The 17,134-nt window shown below is 30.7% G+C and overlaps 1 protein-coding gene across 2 annotated transcripts in view; it reads left to right on the forward strand.

Moving 5' to 3' along the window:
* Positions 1-16,708, forward strand: part of LOC114580818 — a 41,533-nt gene extending 24,825 nt beyond the window's left edge. For both annotated transcript variants that reach the window (XR_003702399.1, XR_003702400.1), the window contains one exon: positions 16,395-16,708. The gene's annotated coding sequence lies outside the window, so the exon portion shown is untranslated. The remainder of the gene's footprint in view (positions 1-16,394) is intronic.
* The last annotated feature ends 426 nt before the right edge of the window (positions 16,709-17,134 follow it).

The following is a 17,134-nucleotide window of genomic DNA, read 5'->3' on the forward strand; positions in this document are numbered from 1 at the left end:
AATAGAATGTTATTGGTTATTCCAAGAATCATATCTAAAGAATAAGTGGCTTTTGTGAAGGGAAGATCTATTTCTGATCATCTTTTATTAGCTCAAGAGATTTTCACTAAACTAAGACATTCAAAGGCTAGCAATGGGTATTTAGCCATCAAGTTGGATATGGAGCAAGCATACGATAGTATGTGTTGGACAAATTTAAAGAAGATGATGATGGAGTTGGGATTACCAAATAGATTTCTTGGACTTATTTTGGACTATATTTCCAGACCCAAATTCTCTATATTGATCAATGGGACAAGATCAAATTGGATTGAAGGAAGATGTGGATTTCGGCAAGGATGCCCACTCTCTCCTTTTATGTTTATTATATGCTCCCAGCTTTTAACAAGTTTTTTATAGCAAAGGAAATGATTTGGGAATCAGAAATTGCTCTAAAGCTCCAAGGATTACACATCTTATGTATGCAGATGATGTGTTGTTGTTTTCAGATACAAAACTAAAAAATTTGAAGAAGATGAGAAGCATAGTGGATAATTACTGCCTATGGACTGGACAGAGTATTAATCAACAAAAATCATCTTTGATCTTTGGTAAATCTATTTTAAGGAGGCGGAAGAGAATAATATCAAAGTTGTTTGCTTTTAAAGTGGTGGAAGAAATAGAATACCTTGGAATCAAAATGGCTTTAAGAAGATTAAAAAAAGGAGGATTTCCAAATGTTATTGGATAAATCTATTAAGAAGATTAATGAATAGGGGAATAGATTTATATCATTAGCTGGAAAATTGTGTTTGGTAAAATCTGTCATTCTCACTTTACCTGTTTTCTTAATTTCCCACTCCCTTGTCCCAATGAAAACTTTAAGTGAGTTGGAGAAATGTTGTAGAGAATTCATCTGGAATAAAATGGATAAGAGCCACGGTTTGCATTATGTAGCTTGGGATATGCTATGCACACCAAAGAAAAATGGCAGATGGGGTCTTCAATCAACAATTACAAGAATTGGTCCACTTAGAGCAAAGTTTGCATGGAATCTCATTGAGAAACCAAATACATTGTTAAATAGAAATCTGATAGCTAAATATGGAGAAAAATGGTGGAGTAAAGAAGAGTTTAAAGGAGGTTCGAACACATGGAAAATCATTACCAGTGGATGGAAAGTACTTAAAAAGTTTGTTAGATGGAAAGTAGTAGATGGCTCCAACATTAATGTTTTAAATGATGTTTGGATTATGGATAAGAATCTACTTAATTGGCCAACTTTTGTGAGGTGTTGTGAAGATGAGAATACCACTCTTGATTATTTCATAGAGGATGGAAATTGGGATTTAAGGAAACTTGAAATCTGCTTCGGGGAAGAACTGGTAAAGATTATTACAGGAGTGCAGATCAGCAAAAATGCTATTCATGATCAAATGGAATTAAAACTGTAGTTTTCTCGTAAGACTTTATCAGCTTTGGTTATTGAAGATAGTCTAAAATTTAATGTGATAGAGGATTTGTATACATGGATTCAAAGCTCAAGATAAATGCTCGGGTGGAGCTTTTTTTATGGAGGCTTTACAGGGATGCTATTCCTACTGAAGATTTTCTTTTTAGAAGAAAGATTTTCGATAATCATCTTTGTCCTATGGGATGTAGTGAGATTGAAAATCGGGTACATGTCACTGCTACTTGTCTAATACTTGTGAAAGTTTGCAAAGTATTAAGTGGATGGGGATTCAAAGTTCCAGAATTCTTTAATTGGAGAGATTTTCTACTAGAAATCAGTAGATTAATCGAGCAAGACATAATGACAGCAAGGTTATATGCAGTACTAGTATGGATGGTTTGTAATAATAGGTGCAAAGTTAAAAATGGTAAAACCAGAAATAGTATTGTTATGATTGTTGTATCTATTTTAAGCTACTTTAGCTCAGCAAAATAAGAAATTTATCGCTTAGATCACTGGAATGCTTATCGGTCCAAAGGACTGCTCTTAGATTATTGGCATTCTCCTCCACCTGAGTGGTTAAAGATTAACCTTGATGCAGCTCTTAAAGAGAATTATATGGCTCGTGTTGGTGGGGTAGTAAGAGATGATAAAGGTAGGTTAGTCTTTGCTTTTGGAAGAAAGAAAATGCATTTGGACAATGCAAGATTGGAACTATTAGCATTCAAAGAATTGAAGGAAAATTGGCAAAGATGGATACAAGAAGTTAAAGGCATCATTGTGGAAGGAGATAATAAGAATGTTCTCCAATTTCTTCAACAAATGTATAGTGAGAACATGGAAGATGAAGATTTCTTATTCTTTAGTAACTTCAATAATGTTATCTTTAATTGTGTTAGGCGCAATTGTAATAAGTTAGCGGATTATTGTGCTAACTTAGCTTTATCTTTGGATTTTGATTGGAATTTTTTTCTTCCTAACAACCTTCCTTCTTCCTTTGTCAAAATTATAAAGGAAGAAAGTGAAAGTTGGTTGGCCCCTCATTAACTTGTATCTAGGCTATTAGGTGCTTGTTTTTTAATTTTATTGCTAAAAAAAGGTATAATCTCTTTAAAATCTCAACCAAGAACATCCATGAATAAAGAAAAAAAAGAAATGGGCTGATGGCAGAAAAACTTATGGTGGTTTTGGTGACCGAGGTGATGAATGGTGGCAACGGAGCAGTGTATAAATACAATGGAGGAGATGTTTGGCGGGAGGTGACTCAGGCAACTAAGAGCGGATGACCTTCTTTGTGCACATCTTTCTCCCTTGAGCATGTTCAATTGAAGTAACTGGTCTTCACCAAGCCCAATTTGAGTTCGAGGTTACTCTAGTTGAGTCAAATTACACTCGATGAAGTTTGATTAAGCTTGATTGATGCTCGTGAGCCTCATCAAGCTTAATTTGGCTCAAAATAGCATCAAATTTTGTCTGATTTTGCCAAATAAATTTAATTGAAATAAATTAAACTCAAACTATCCCAAATCAAGACAAATTGAGCCCAATTTGGGCTTAGATCAACTGCCATTATTACTACCTTCATTTTTAATCATTATCACAAAATTTTCACACTAATTTTGGCAGATGTACCCACACAATCTTATCATCATGATAGGGGATGGCATCAAGTCATCAATTCAGTTCTCCTATGTAATTCTTATGTACTTTACATAGTCACTCAAGCAATTGATTCAACCATTTAGTTTGATTCAATGCTCTCACTCACTTCTTGGGGTTTGCTCTCTCTCTCTCTCTCTCTCTCTCTCTCTCTCTCATGTAAGAAAATAGGATGAAACTCCTCTTTCCCTTCAACTCTGACTCATATAAGAAGAAAAGATGGATGAACTCCCTTTTTTGCTCCTCTAATTTGCATGCCGCATGACCGAAGCATCCCCTCCAACTTCCTCTTCTCTTACCTCCCTATTTATGATGGATAGAGCCAAAGCACCTTTGTCTCCTCCCTCCCGTGATTCGAAGCCCATCAACCATCCCTTGCCCCCGACCTCTCTCCCACAGGTGATCACTTCCCCTCCTCCTCCTCCTCCTCCTCCTCCTCCTCCTTATTCTTCTTCTTCTTTATCATCATATTATTCTTTATTTTCCTTCCTCTTATTTTCTACTTCTTCTTTCCATCATCTCCCTCTTCTTTTCTTCTTCTTCCCCTTCTTCTTCTTCTTATTTCTTTTTCTTCTTATTTTTCTACAATTTCTTCCTCTTCATTTCCCTTTCTTAAAATTTTTTATAGCAAAATGAATAGGAAAACATACTTATATTGTTTGGTGAAGATTAAATTATTTTTATTTTTAATGCTTAAATATTGAAGTCATGATTTTTTGGTTATTTGTACTACGATGCTGAAATTTGAGATATTCCATGAAGATTCTTTATGTATATGCTTAACTGTTGTCAAAAAATCACTTTGTTGAAGCTTCATTCTTTGGTGTGATGCTTAGATATCTAAACTAAATAAAAAATGAGGAGTTGGCACAGTTGTATGTCATTTATTCTAATTTCTAAAGCATCTAGAAGTTTGGGGAAAGTAAATAGTATGTTTATTCATATAAGTAGTGGTTATGTTTAAAGAAATCACTAAACTCAATTCATATGGATTATATGGATGGTTGGAGAAAGTTAGAACCTTAATGCATAGCTTTGTTAAATATACAAGTCCATATGGTTTATATTTCAATGCCATATTTTTATATGAGATAGAAATATGAATGGCTATTATTTGTTGGGGTTGAAAAGTGGTTTTTAAAAAAGATTAGTTTTCTCTATGAATTTTAAGTCACAATTTCAGGCTTAAAATCAAACACATCACCACAAATAATATATCACCATGGGAGGTAAACATATCATTCAATAATGGTTTTAAATAATGAAACTGAAAATTTCATCCTAATTACAAAAGTAAAATCCAGGGGACAACTACATATGGCTTCGAATGGTCAAGATGAGGTTCTAATTATATTTGTTTATCATAACCTGGATGAAAAACATCATTATTTTCATATTAAAAAGTACTATGATAAATGATATATCTCCCCGATGAAAGAAGATATCAGTTATCATCGATCATCCGAATATAATGATAATGATTATCATTGATTTTGATTTTCCCAAAGGTGACTAATTGAGTTTTGAAAATTATTTTTTGAAAACTTTATAGGGGTCCTAAATATCCTACAAGCATAAGCCGTCATAGTTGATTACATTATAGGGCAGTTAAATTTCATACAAAAACTCTTAATTAAAATAATGGCAGAAATTTCATATAAAGGATTTTTAAAGAGTGATATTAATGTAGGAGAATTTTTTAGTTTCATAGGGGATTGGATCAAATTTTGAACACTTAATTTTTGAGTCAACTAAGGATGGATAGGAGACACTTGGGGATTATAAAATAATACAGAAGTGCCCCAGCATAAGCAAAGTATTGGGATTTAAGTTTTGGATTGAGAAAATCTTAATTTGAGTTGAATAATTCATTAGAAATTTGGGATTATATTCCAATAGGTAGGGGTCTTATGATTCAAAATTTGCTATGGATCCTAAATCTAAATTAGGCACTAGACAATAGTGACTCAAACCTAGCTAATGTAATACAAAATCTCAATATACCCTAGCCTGGATTGGGGAGTGAGTTAACCCCCTAGTCAATTAAAATCCATGAGTCCAGTCATTTTTATGAAAGAATGGTAAGGATGTTGTTGTTAAAGTTTTAGAGAATTGGGACTAACATTTGGAGTAGATCCTAATTTGTCCCTTGACTTATGTTGAGTGATAATGCTTGAATCAAATACAATTAAAATTTTATACACTTTTAAGTTTGTGTCTAATGCAGTACATAATGATTGACACGATTAAATGCATAAAATAACATATAACATTTTTAAAAATCTTGGAAATCATTTTTTCCTAGAGATTGCACAACATTTTCTTAATAAATCTACAACATCAAAGGCTAGGTGGTCTGCTAGAACCTACAGGCGGGGAGGAGCTCAAAGAAGAGAAAGTAAATAATATGGTTATGTTGACTCACAAAAGTCCCGAGCTTGCTTATTAGATCATTAGAGTTTCTATGTTAGCTTTAATTTTTTTTTAAAAAATATATATTTGAGTATAAATAGTTTTAAAGTACCCTCATGAGCCTCCGTATATACAGGCTAAAAAAAATGATGTGCAATCACCAAAAAAAACTAAAAAAAAATTAGGCAACACTAATCACAATCAAATAAAACCAAGCATATTAAATAATCAAATTATTTCTATAAAATAATGTTCATAGGAAAAATGCCCCTTTATTAGAACAAATAATTTATATAAATTAAAGTGGTCAGGCACCACTAACCACAAACTCATATACTATCCTATGATCAATGCAAGTTTACTTTGAGTGGGATACTCTTTATCTTCAACTCATCATCCTTCTTTTCTTCAAGCTCCTTAGATTCATCGTATATGAATATACAAATGAAAAAGAAAACTCTTCCCATAAATGGTATGTTATTCTTTTCACATTGGATTGTTAAATTATCCAAATTTGGGCTTCTAAATGGAAAAGGACCCTCCCTTGAGGGATGTCATTTCTCTTTTAGAATCAAAATTTGGATTTATGTATCTCAACTCAAATGTCTAACTTTCATAACTCTTAACTTTAAATAAATTACATCGATGATAAAATGAAAAATAGACTCTTCTGCGGTGTTATTCTAAGCATTTAAAAATAAAATTTATCCTAAGTAGATTATATATGTGTATTAAATTAAAAAATCAGCCACACTTGGCCATGCTCTTATTTATTTGAAGGCTAAGCATTAGAAGCACCTGGAAAAAAATTCATTAGTTTAAATTATTATTAATTTAGCCCCCTTTTATTGCCTTACACAAGTGTGGCCACCTATAGAAAACCTTGTGAGCAACCAGGTAAGTCCTAAACTAAAGGTAGACTACTGACCATCTCATCAATTCATAGACTGCAGCTAAAATAAGTAAACACTTACATCAATTAATTTTCAATCATATCATGTAATGAAAATTTAGAAAACTCGGCACACAGCTGTAAAAAGTAAACACCAGTCTAGCCCAAACTACAGTTGGTTGTCCTTATAAACCATTTAAAGTGTGTGATGTTGACCAAGTGGCTTGGGTATATCCTAAACTGGGTAATTTTTTGAAGTTATCTAATGTTCGGGTTTGTTAAAGGTTAAAGGGGAAATTTTATATTTAAATTTTAATATTAATACATTAAAGCTTAACTTAGGTATATTTTTAATGATTAAATTATTACTACCTTTGTTGCTCATCGAGGCCGTGAAATTTATTTCACCTTTCTTGGCACTAAGTTAATAGTCTCATAGACTTGAGTTACCTAGCAGTAACAAGGGTTGATCAAGTTAATTTAATTGGTTGAGAATAAATGGTTAATGAATTTTAATCCAATTAATTGATTGTTGATTTGAATGATTAAATTAGATATTTTTTTAATTTTAGGTCAATTATTAAATCTTGGAATTATTAGAGTTTTTAATTATATTAATTAAAGGGTTGAAAGTTTTTTTTTAATTGCCAATAGCATTAGAATAGAGAAAACTATTAAAAACTAGCTGCTGATATTAAGACTATCAACATTCTTCTTTAAGCAAAACAAAAAAGCTTGGAGGAATCTTATTGCAATAGAGATCATCCCAAATAAAATCTTATAATAAAGCAAAATTAACACACAAATCGGCCAATTTATTACATTCCCTATAAACATAATGAAAAAGAAAATTCCCTAAATCCTCTAAGAAAGACAAGTCTTCGACCGCTTCCTCATTATTAGGAATTTTATTCAATGAATTTTAAAGATACTTGATGACATATTAATTATCTCCTTCAATAATAATCCCTTTAGCTTCAAAATTCCAATTGTGATGAAAATTTTTCAAAGCCCGGATAGCCATAAGTTCCAAAAAACCAATGTCCCAATGAACACATTTAATACCAAAGGAAAAAAGAAACCTTCCTTTATGATCTCTAAAAACTCCAGCAATTCTGACTTCATTTGAATTTAAGAGAGCTACATCAAAGTTGCCTTTAATCCACTCGGGTGGAGGGTGCCACGAAAAATTAGATAGCTTAGATAGCTGATTAGCACCCTAGTGGTCTGAGAAGATATTACAATTTGATGAAGATGTAGCTGTATCAATAGCTCTAGCAGATAGGAATCCCGTCCCTAGCTCTTGGCCTTCATGTGTAACATTATTTCTACTTTTCCAAGAGAAACAAACCATTGTACAATATAGATTAGCCATAAAAGGATTTGAGTTTGCCAAAACCTTTAGATTATTTATACAATCCGTCAAAGAATTATAGATTTGTAACTTGAATCCCCAACTGCTTAATAATTCAATCAATTGAATTAACTTTCCCTAGCTTACCGCAATGTGCTCCTTTGTTTCAGCTACTGTGCATCCCCTCAGTCAGCAATTGTTTTGAATAATTCTTCTATAAATTAGAGAATCTAATGCAGGAATGCCATTGTTTAATAACCTCCACCAGAAACAAAGAACTCTTGGTGATAGTTTGATTAACTTTAGCCATTTCCAATAACCTTTTTCAGCACAAATAGGAACATTCACCGTCCTTGCCATAGAAGCCAGAGATTTACCATAAAATTTTTACAACAGTTCCTTGGAGTCCTCTTTATCTTCTTTTTCAATTTGTACTTGTAAAATCATTTCCATCAATTCAATTCCAAAGAACTTTTCAAGTTCAATCTAATCCCATTCTCTTCCTTTAATAAAGAACTCTAGTTTTGGAAATTCCTCCACCATAACATTAACAAATGTCGGCCACTTGGATAGACTCATGTTAAGAAGCCACACATCTTATAGAGTATCAATGGAGGATCCTGTAGCGATTTTCCATTTAACCAAACGACGCAGGAATTGCATTCCTTTCATTAAAATTTTCCATGTGGACGAGGGATTTCCTTTCCAGTTTTCAATTAAAATGCTATTCCCATATTTTACTTTTAAAGTCTTGTACAATAAGGAATTAGATCCTTTAATGAATTCCCAAGCAAACTTAGATCTAAGAGGACCAACCATAGATGCAGAAGAGTGAATTCCAGCTCCCCCCAAGAAATATAATGCATACCTCTAGCATTATCAGATTTTTTTCCAAATGAAATCTCTACACATCATCTCCAATTTCTTCAAAATGTTAAGGGGAACCATTGAATGAGATACATAAAAAACAGGAATAGAAAGCATTAATATTTCAACCAAAACAAGTCTTCCTAATAGTGAAAAGAACTTTTTTCCCCAAGAATTTATTTTGGTCGCTGCTTTCTCAAGGATAAATAGATAGTCTGATGAAACCATTCTTCCCAAGCATAGATTTATTCCCAAATATTTCAATTCCTGCACTTCCTTATACTTGAGAAATTTAGAATAAATCTTCTTTTTGGCTCTACTAACAGACTTCCCATAAATAATAGAAATTTTTTTTTCAGATTAACTGACAAACCCGTCTAGTTACAACAATAAAGGGTTGAAACTTGACTTTAAAATAAAAGTGATTTTTGAACTTTTAATATTTTTCTTAAATATTATACCATAAGATGACTAATTAAACTCTAAGTTTGCCTCATTTGAAATTTTATATGTTAAGTTATGATTATTTAAAGTTTTAACCTAGTCTTAGACTACGATTGACTGGATAGTTAACTTTTTGACTTTGACTTAATTTTGGAATGTTGATATTTTAAGTGAAAACTAGATTTTGATTAGGTTGAATTGATTTATTAGAGATTTTTCAAAGTTAGGGTATTTTTAAAATTTTTAAAATTATCTAATTAAGGGGATGTTTAGATTTTTATTCAAATCAGTCCCAAACCCCTTTTTTAATAGCATATGAATTAATGGAGGAAATAGCTAATAATAATTTCCAGTGACCTGTTGATAGGATAAATTCTTATAGAGTAATAGGAATTGATGAATTTGATGCTTTATGAATATTGACTATAAAAGTTATAATAATTTCTAAGAAGTTGAGCATAATAGGAGTGAATTCTAGATTAGGAAATGAATCATCTATATAATTAGAGAATCAAAATTTCATTGAAAATAGTATTAAGCAAGGGATTGAAAATATTTATTTAATTAGAAGATAAAATAATCCCAACTCGAATACATATAGTCCCAACTCGAATACATATAGTCCAAGTTAGAGGAACTATCCTAATATTAATTGGTCAAATAATATTACTGGTAATAATCAATGGAATTCAAATGCAAAAAATTAAGAAGTAAATTTGAACAATCCTTAATAACCTACTGTTAATCCTAGACTTGTATATAATCAAAACAATCAATTTGAAAGTAGATAATAACCATTAGAAAATGTAGTGATGTAGTTAGGGACTCAATTATAAAATCGAGTAGCTTAAATTAAAAATTTAGATACTCAATTAACTTGGCTTTTAATTTCAATCAGTAGTAAATCTTTTGGATTATTGCCTAGCAATATTGATGTTAACCCAAAGGAAAAAGATAAAGATCCTAATTAAAATCATTTGAAGAATGGTAGCAATGTACCCAGCCAAATTGATAAATCTAAGAAAGTCTTGATAAAAACTATAAACTTAATGTTGTATGGAAGGGAACCCATCTTTTAATTTTTATGTGCTTGGTAGATTAGATTTAGCAATAGCGATCATTAGTGAGTTTGCTTGTCAATAGTGTTTGGGAGGTAACCCATCTTTTTATTTTAGCATTATATAAGAGGCAACCCATCTATAAGGAGAACCATAGTGCTGCTTTTAGCGTCGTTGCGCTTAGCCGGGTTGTAGTGATTTAAAATTCAAATTTAAGCACCATCATGCCCATGAAAATTATAAAAAAGGGTAAGTTGAAAGTTTGGTTTTCTATCTATGATAGTTCTTCTTAAATGAAGTGTTATTAGGTGTCATCCTTTTTTTTTTTCTTGAATCTTAAAGTAATGAGTGGAAAGAAACGAACGCATTCTTCTTTAAATAAAAAAAAAGGTGAAAAGCACTTAAAAAATAAAGATTCTTTCTATATTCTAAATTTCCAAAGTTTTATAATAGTTGATAAACTTCATGAATTCAAAAATAAAATTTATGAAGATACAAAAATTAATACTGCAGAAATGAAGAAGATGCATGGGTGTAAAGTTCAAGATCACAAATTTTCTCCTAGTCAAGATGTCTTACTTAGGAAAAAATCTTACCATGGAAAGTTTAAATTTGGATGGACTAGCCCTTTTACTATTATTAGAGTATATCCTAATGGTTCCATAAAGATTTAAAATAAACCAACTTTTCACATTTTAAGGTCCATGAAATTTTTTCATGTATTAACGTGTTGGTGCCTCTGTGGGTTTTCTCCCAAATAAAAATAAACAGACTTTTCACATCTTCAAGGTTAATGGTTACAGATTGAAACCTTGTGGATGAGAAGTATAAGGAATAAGAAATATCATAAATATGTATATGAAAAGTTTTTCATTTTCTATGTATTTTAGTTTGAGAGAGAGAGATAGAGAGAGAGAGTGTGTGTGTATGAATACTACTCCTATTTTATTACATTTCTTTATTTTTGGGTGATTTCAATCATTTGAAGGATTTGCATATTTGTTGTACACTAGGATCTCTAGCTTGTGATTTTGATGATAAAAAATATTATTGTTTAAATTTTTTATTTCTTTGAGCATATATATTAGATATTTGTTTTGTCTGTGCACACTAATATTTCAGGAAAAATATACACTACTCAAGACTACTAGACTCAAGTTTGGGTAGAATAGGATGTCAATTAAAAGTGTGTAATTTTAACCTTCTTATATTTCATACTTTTGAGTATGGCCATCTAAGTTTATATACTAAATTGACAACCATGCACGCATATACTGGGGGAGTGAAAAAAATTAGAAATAATTTTTTTTAACAAATTGTACCAATCAATATGATTGTACTATACAATCTGTTATCTAAAAAATCAATCTAATAGCTAATTGAATCTTTAATTTTAATGAATTAATCATACTGTATGATTTACATCGTATGAAATAATTTGTTTGATCTATAAACCCTAGCTTCCAGATAAATTAATTAACATTTTTTTAAAAAATGAATTTTGAACTAATCATATTAGATAATCCTTATCATATTATACAATATTTTAAAATCTTACTTAAATTATCCTCATGATTAAAAAATTAAATCATGGTTTAATAAATATAGTTTATCGTATTATACGATCCAGATCATACTGTATGATGAAGATCGTATCATATAATTGAGAGAGGTAAAATCTTATCATTCAAGAGATTGTACAACAAAAAACCTTAATTTTTGAACTAATCTAAAGTACGATACCTATATCATACAATACGAATTATTAAATTTAGACCGACTGTATTGTATAATGAGAACATTATGGGATGATTGACATAGATGATTTTAAATCATCCCAGAAATTATCCTGTAGAATATAGAGAAATTAAATTAATAGTACTGTACGACCTAAAAATCGTAATATATGATATATTTGCAAAATATGAACAATTCATCTAAAGGAATATCTATATCATATCAGATTAGTCTAGATTTTAAACTGATAGTATTGTATGAATAGAGATGGCTAAATCAAAAATTTAGGATTTTTTGAAGGCCAATATTTAAGCAATCTCTTAGAATCTTTTTGAAAGAGAGACTTTGGATAATGAAGAAACTCTGAGGGAGATAGCTCTTGAGAGCTTTAGGTTTGAAGATAGAAGAATGTGAAGTTGTGCCTGAAGGAAAAAGGAGTGTTAAGGTTTCATACGGTTGCTCCAAGCAAGCTTGCAACCAGCTTCCTCCTACGGGCTTGAAGATTTCTTGAAGATTCTCTTGGGAGAGAAACTTTAAAAGTTAAGAGTCTAGGGTTTATTGTGATTGTTGCAGCTTAGTTCTTGATTGTTGATATTCTTGCAACAAGTTTGTTTTTTATGATTTCAAATATTCTTATATTTTTATTATTATTTCTCCTAACATATTTTGGATGAATTATTTTTGTTGTTCGTGTGTACTAACATTTCAAATAAATCATACTCCATATTGTTGAAGACTTCAAATCAGATCAGATTAGAGTTTATTATATTTGAAGACTGTATTTTTTATTTTCTTGAGTCTGAGAGAGTGTGATTGTAATTGAGTAACTGTGCTCACACAGACAGGGGGATAGATTAAAATTTGATTTTTTTAACTAATCGTATTGTACAAATTCACTTCATACAGGAAGATTTGTTTAGTTCTTTTCCCTTTCGAGCAGGCAAACGAACATAAATAAAAATTTTTCTAAGTATTAATCGTACTGTACGATCACATTTCGTACATACCTTCCATAATAAGAAATGGATGAGTTACTGATCATAGAAAAAGATTTTTTCTAAGTATGGATCGTAATGTACGATCACAGTTTGTATATGCCTTCTAGAGTACAAAATTGTGAAGTCCCATTTTGTCCCAACATTTTGTTTATGCAAATTTGAAAATTTTCTGAACTATTCATAATGTACTATGTTGTCATCGTACATACACCATCAATGTACAAAATGGATGGGTCCCTTTTTATCGAAAACAAACTTGAAAAATTTCATAATTGATCATACCGTACGATGTCATCATCATACGTACGCAGACTAGAGTACAAAATTATGGGGTCCATCTTCCTCCCGACAAAGATGAAAATTTTTCAAACTATTCGTATCAGACAAACATGGTTCGTACCGAATGATGATCGTGTATAAAATGGTTTAATATCGATTCACGGTAGATTTATATGCAGCAATTTTTGAACTGTTCGTACGTATGAAATACGATCGTACAATATGATCGTATACGCTCAAAATTAAACATTTCAATTTTCTGGATGGTTTTTCGTGTCTTTAGTATAAAATGTCCACTAAAACTAACGTGAGAAGGTATAATCTTCATGATTTTTCAAGGGAAATTGAAAGAGAGAGTGTGAGAGAGTGTTTGAGAGAGATTTCTTATAAGTGGAGTGTGAAGGGTTCACAAGGTCACTCAAAGGTAAGGATCTCTATGTGATTTTTGTTTTCACTCTTCCTATTGTATTTTTAGATTGTTCGTGAGAAGATCTCTGAAGAAAATCCGATTCTTTGTCGACACTTGGAGAGTATGAATAGACGACAGTTCTCTGCCGACACTTGGAGAGTGTGCAAGGACGACGGTTCTTTACCGGCACTTGGATGGTGTGAAAGGAAGACGATTCTCTGCCGCACCGGTGATTGGTTGAAGAGAGGTTTTGTAAAGGCTTCTCTTCCTTACTGTGGGAGTAAAAGGAGAGACCCTTTTGGTAATAGTGCAATACCTGAAGAGGGAGTCTTCATGGAGTGGTTGTAGGTCGTGTTTGATCGAACCATTATAAATCTTTATTTTTAAATTTCACAATTATTTTCTGCAAGTTATTTTTCTGTGGTTAAAAAATTATTTTGAAACTTTAATTAACTTGCTATAAGACTAAATGATTTTCACATTTAAAAACCAAGAGTAAAGTTTTTTTAATTACCAATTCCCCCCCCCCCCCCTCTTGGTTAGCCTTGTGATAATATATTAGGTTTAACAACTTATTCAAGAATCATCAGGGTTCTCTGCCTTCTCTAAAAGGGAGAAAAAGGATTGTGGTTCTCTAACATTACCAGGATGGTGAAGAAGGATTCCAAGTTCTCTATCTTCTTTAGGAGGGAGAAAAAGGATTGAGATTCTTTGCCTTCTCCAAGAGAGAGAAAAAGGATTGAAAGTTCAATGACATCACTAGGAGGGTGATAAAGCTTTCGATTCTCCACCGCAATGGGTTAGTGGGAGTAATTTTTGTAAGGGTTTCTCTACCTTATTATGCGGACAAAAAAGAGAGACAGTATAGTGATAGTGCAATACTCGGAGTGGAGGACTTCAAGAAGTAGACGTAGCTCATTGTTTGATCGAACCACTATAAAATTCTAATGTATTTGTTTTGATTTTCTATTTTTTGTAATTACTTTTATGTGTTACCTACTTGGTGGAAATCTGTGATAGCTAGTTTATTTAGTGTCAATTAGAATTCTATCATCATCATTGAAATGTTGGATAAGTTTATTTGCTTTTTTAATAGGTAATAAGTATTGATTGATTCTCTTAACTATAAAGTTTTAGTGCTGAGGTGTTAGTTCACTTCAATGGCACCGTAGTTCCACTCCTTTAAGCATCGCAGCCTTAGATGCTTTTTATGTTATCTTATAAATAAATGTGATATTATATTTATGAGGGAGTTCAGTCACTAGTGTAAAATTCAGTACTTCTTTTTAGAATATTTTCTAGCTCCCTCTTAGAATAAAATCTAAGGGTGACTAAGAATGTATAATATATAATCATTTAGAGTGTTTAGCATGTGTTTCTTGAAGCAACTTTATAAGTTAAGGGAGAAGGAGGGTATATGTGATACTTTGATCTTTTCTAATGATATCACTCTTTTGTGTTTTCTTTCATGAGTTTAATGAAAATGAGTTTGCTTGTCATTTATTTTCTTTCTAGCTAATTCTTTTATTTTGCATTAATGATATAAATTGCATGTTAAGTACTAATGAAGATTTTTATTCTATAAATATTAAATAATATTTTTTATATTATCTCATTCTTAATTTAATGCCTGTAATTGTCATATGTGTAGTTAAAATATAATGTGAAGTATAGCTTTGATGGAGGAATACAAGAACAATCATGAATATTGAGATAGAATGTTAGCATGCGTAGATATAAGATATAAGATATTATTGGTTTTTAAGGAGATACTATAATTGTAAAAGGTCAGTAGATATCATTTTCACCCCTACAAGCTCAACAAAGATCTAGGGATACATATACCTGAATAACATTTACAATTAAGGGGCATTAAGAAAGATATGAAATTTATAATCAGCAACCCAAAATGTTTTTATTAAATATCATATGTAATATTTTTACTATTTTATTCAATGATAGAAACTCCACAAATATCTTTTTATTTCAGTAGGATAACTAATGTAATTAGAGTAAACGGTAGTAGTTTTTTTGCAAATAAGCATACTTTCTTGTAGGTGACATTTTATTGTATATCTTTATTTGTATATTCAACACTTATACTTACATATACTAAGTGGGATTTTGTTATTTTAAGTCAAAGAAAACTTAAGTATTCTTTAGGGGTGATAAAGTCCTGGATTTTTATACAATTCAAAAGTTCACTCTATAACCCCCATGAACAAATATTGTTTAATTCAAGGGGGATTTAATAACTCCTGATGCATTTAAATCCATAAAAAAATTGGCATGATAGATGTTAGATTTAGTTTAATTTTGATGAATTGTTTTGCTACTTCTTTTAGGATTTAGGGGTATTTTAGCAACAAGTAGGATTTAACTCAAGTAAGATTTAGTAAATTCTACAAATTTGAATTTATCAAATCCTGAGGGAGTTAAATTAAGAAAGTTCTTTGATAAAACAAATTGTTATTTTCTAATAAATCCTGTGAAACTATTTGACATGCAACTCAGAATTTAAGGCAATAGTTCATTTAAAACTCAAATTTCATTTGTGTTTTAAATATGAGTTATTTATTAATTCCAATTTTAATTAATATCAATAAGTTTAAATTATAAATAATATAATTAGATTTTTGATTAATTATCCAATAACAAAACTAATGATTAAATAACTAATTATAGTACTATTTATTTAATTACTTATATAGTTGTCATTTTAAAATGTATTCAGTACTAATTACACTAGAAATTATCTAATTAATTATTTAATTATATTAATCCCATTCAATTCATGTTCTTATTATTGCCTTTATTGACATCTCACTTTGCATTGTTCCTTTCCCATATTAGCCAAGTCTAAGTCCATTGGGTGGCACTTCCACCCGTCTTGCGTGATAAGAGAGTTACGTGTAAGATGTGAAAAGAAGGCAATATAGCAATCAGCGGTCAAAGTTATGGCTTTCCTTACCGAACAATCATCCTGTCAAAAGATTCCTACTTAGAAAGACGTTACATGCCTTTGCTTTTGCAAACAAAAAAAAAAATCACAAAGTTTTCTATTGCTCAAAGTAGATGTATGATAAAGAACAAGATGATCGAGCTTTTGGTTACTAGGTTTAGCTTTTCTTTGCTCCTTGGCTCTGTATTGCTCCAGCTGTTCGAAATATTTCACTATCTATTTCATAATATAGTAATATTAAATATTTAATTACTACTTTTATTCATAAGTATTTAATGAAATTTTTAGAACTATTTTAATACAATTTAAGTATTTTATTTCTCTTAAGGTTTACAAATTTTAATTACTAATTATTTTTATTTTAATAGATTTTAATTAAAAATTATTTAATAAATTTTTAAATATGAGTTACTTATTAATTTTATTTATATGTCAAATAATATCAATTAAGTAAATTAGATTAACTTTTTATCAAGAATAATTATTCTTCTATGTTACATTTTTTTGAAGAAAATGCAAATTACATTAAAGAAGAAACAAAATAAAATATAACCTAATGAGGAGACTCTACTCCATCACATTCCTCCTTTAACAAAGAAAAAAATCAAGGAGGAATGTCTACACTACTAAT

This window comes from Dendrobium catenatum, unplaced genomic scaffold (assembly GCF_001605985.2).
Source record: "Dendrobium catenatum unplaced genomic scaffold, ASM160598v2 fragScaff_scaffold_133, whole genome shotgun sequence".
Lineage (NCBI taxonomy): Eukaryota > Viridiplantae > Streptophyta > Magnoliopsida > Asparagales > Orchidaceae > Dendrobium > Dendrobium catenatum.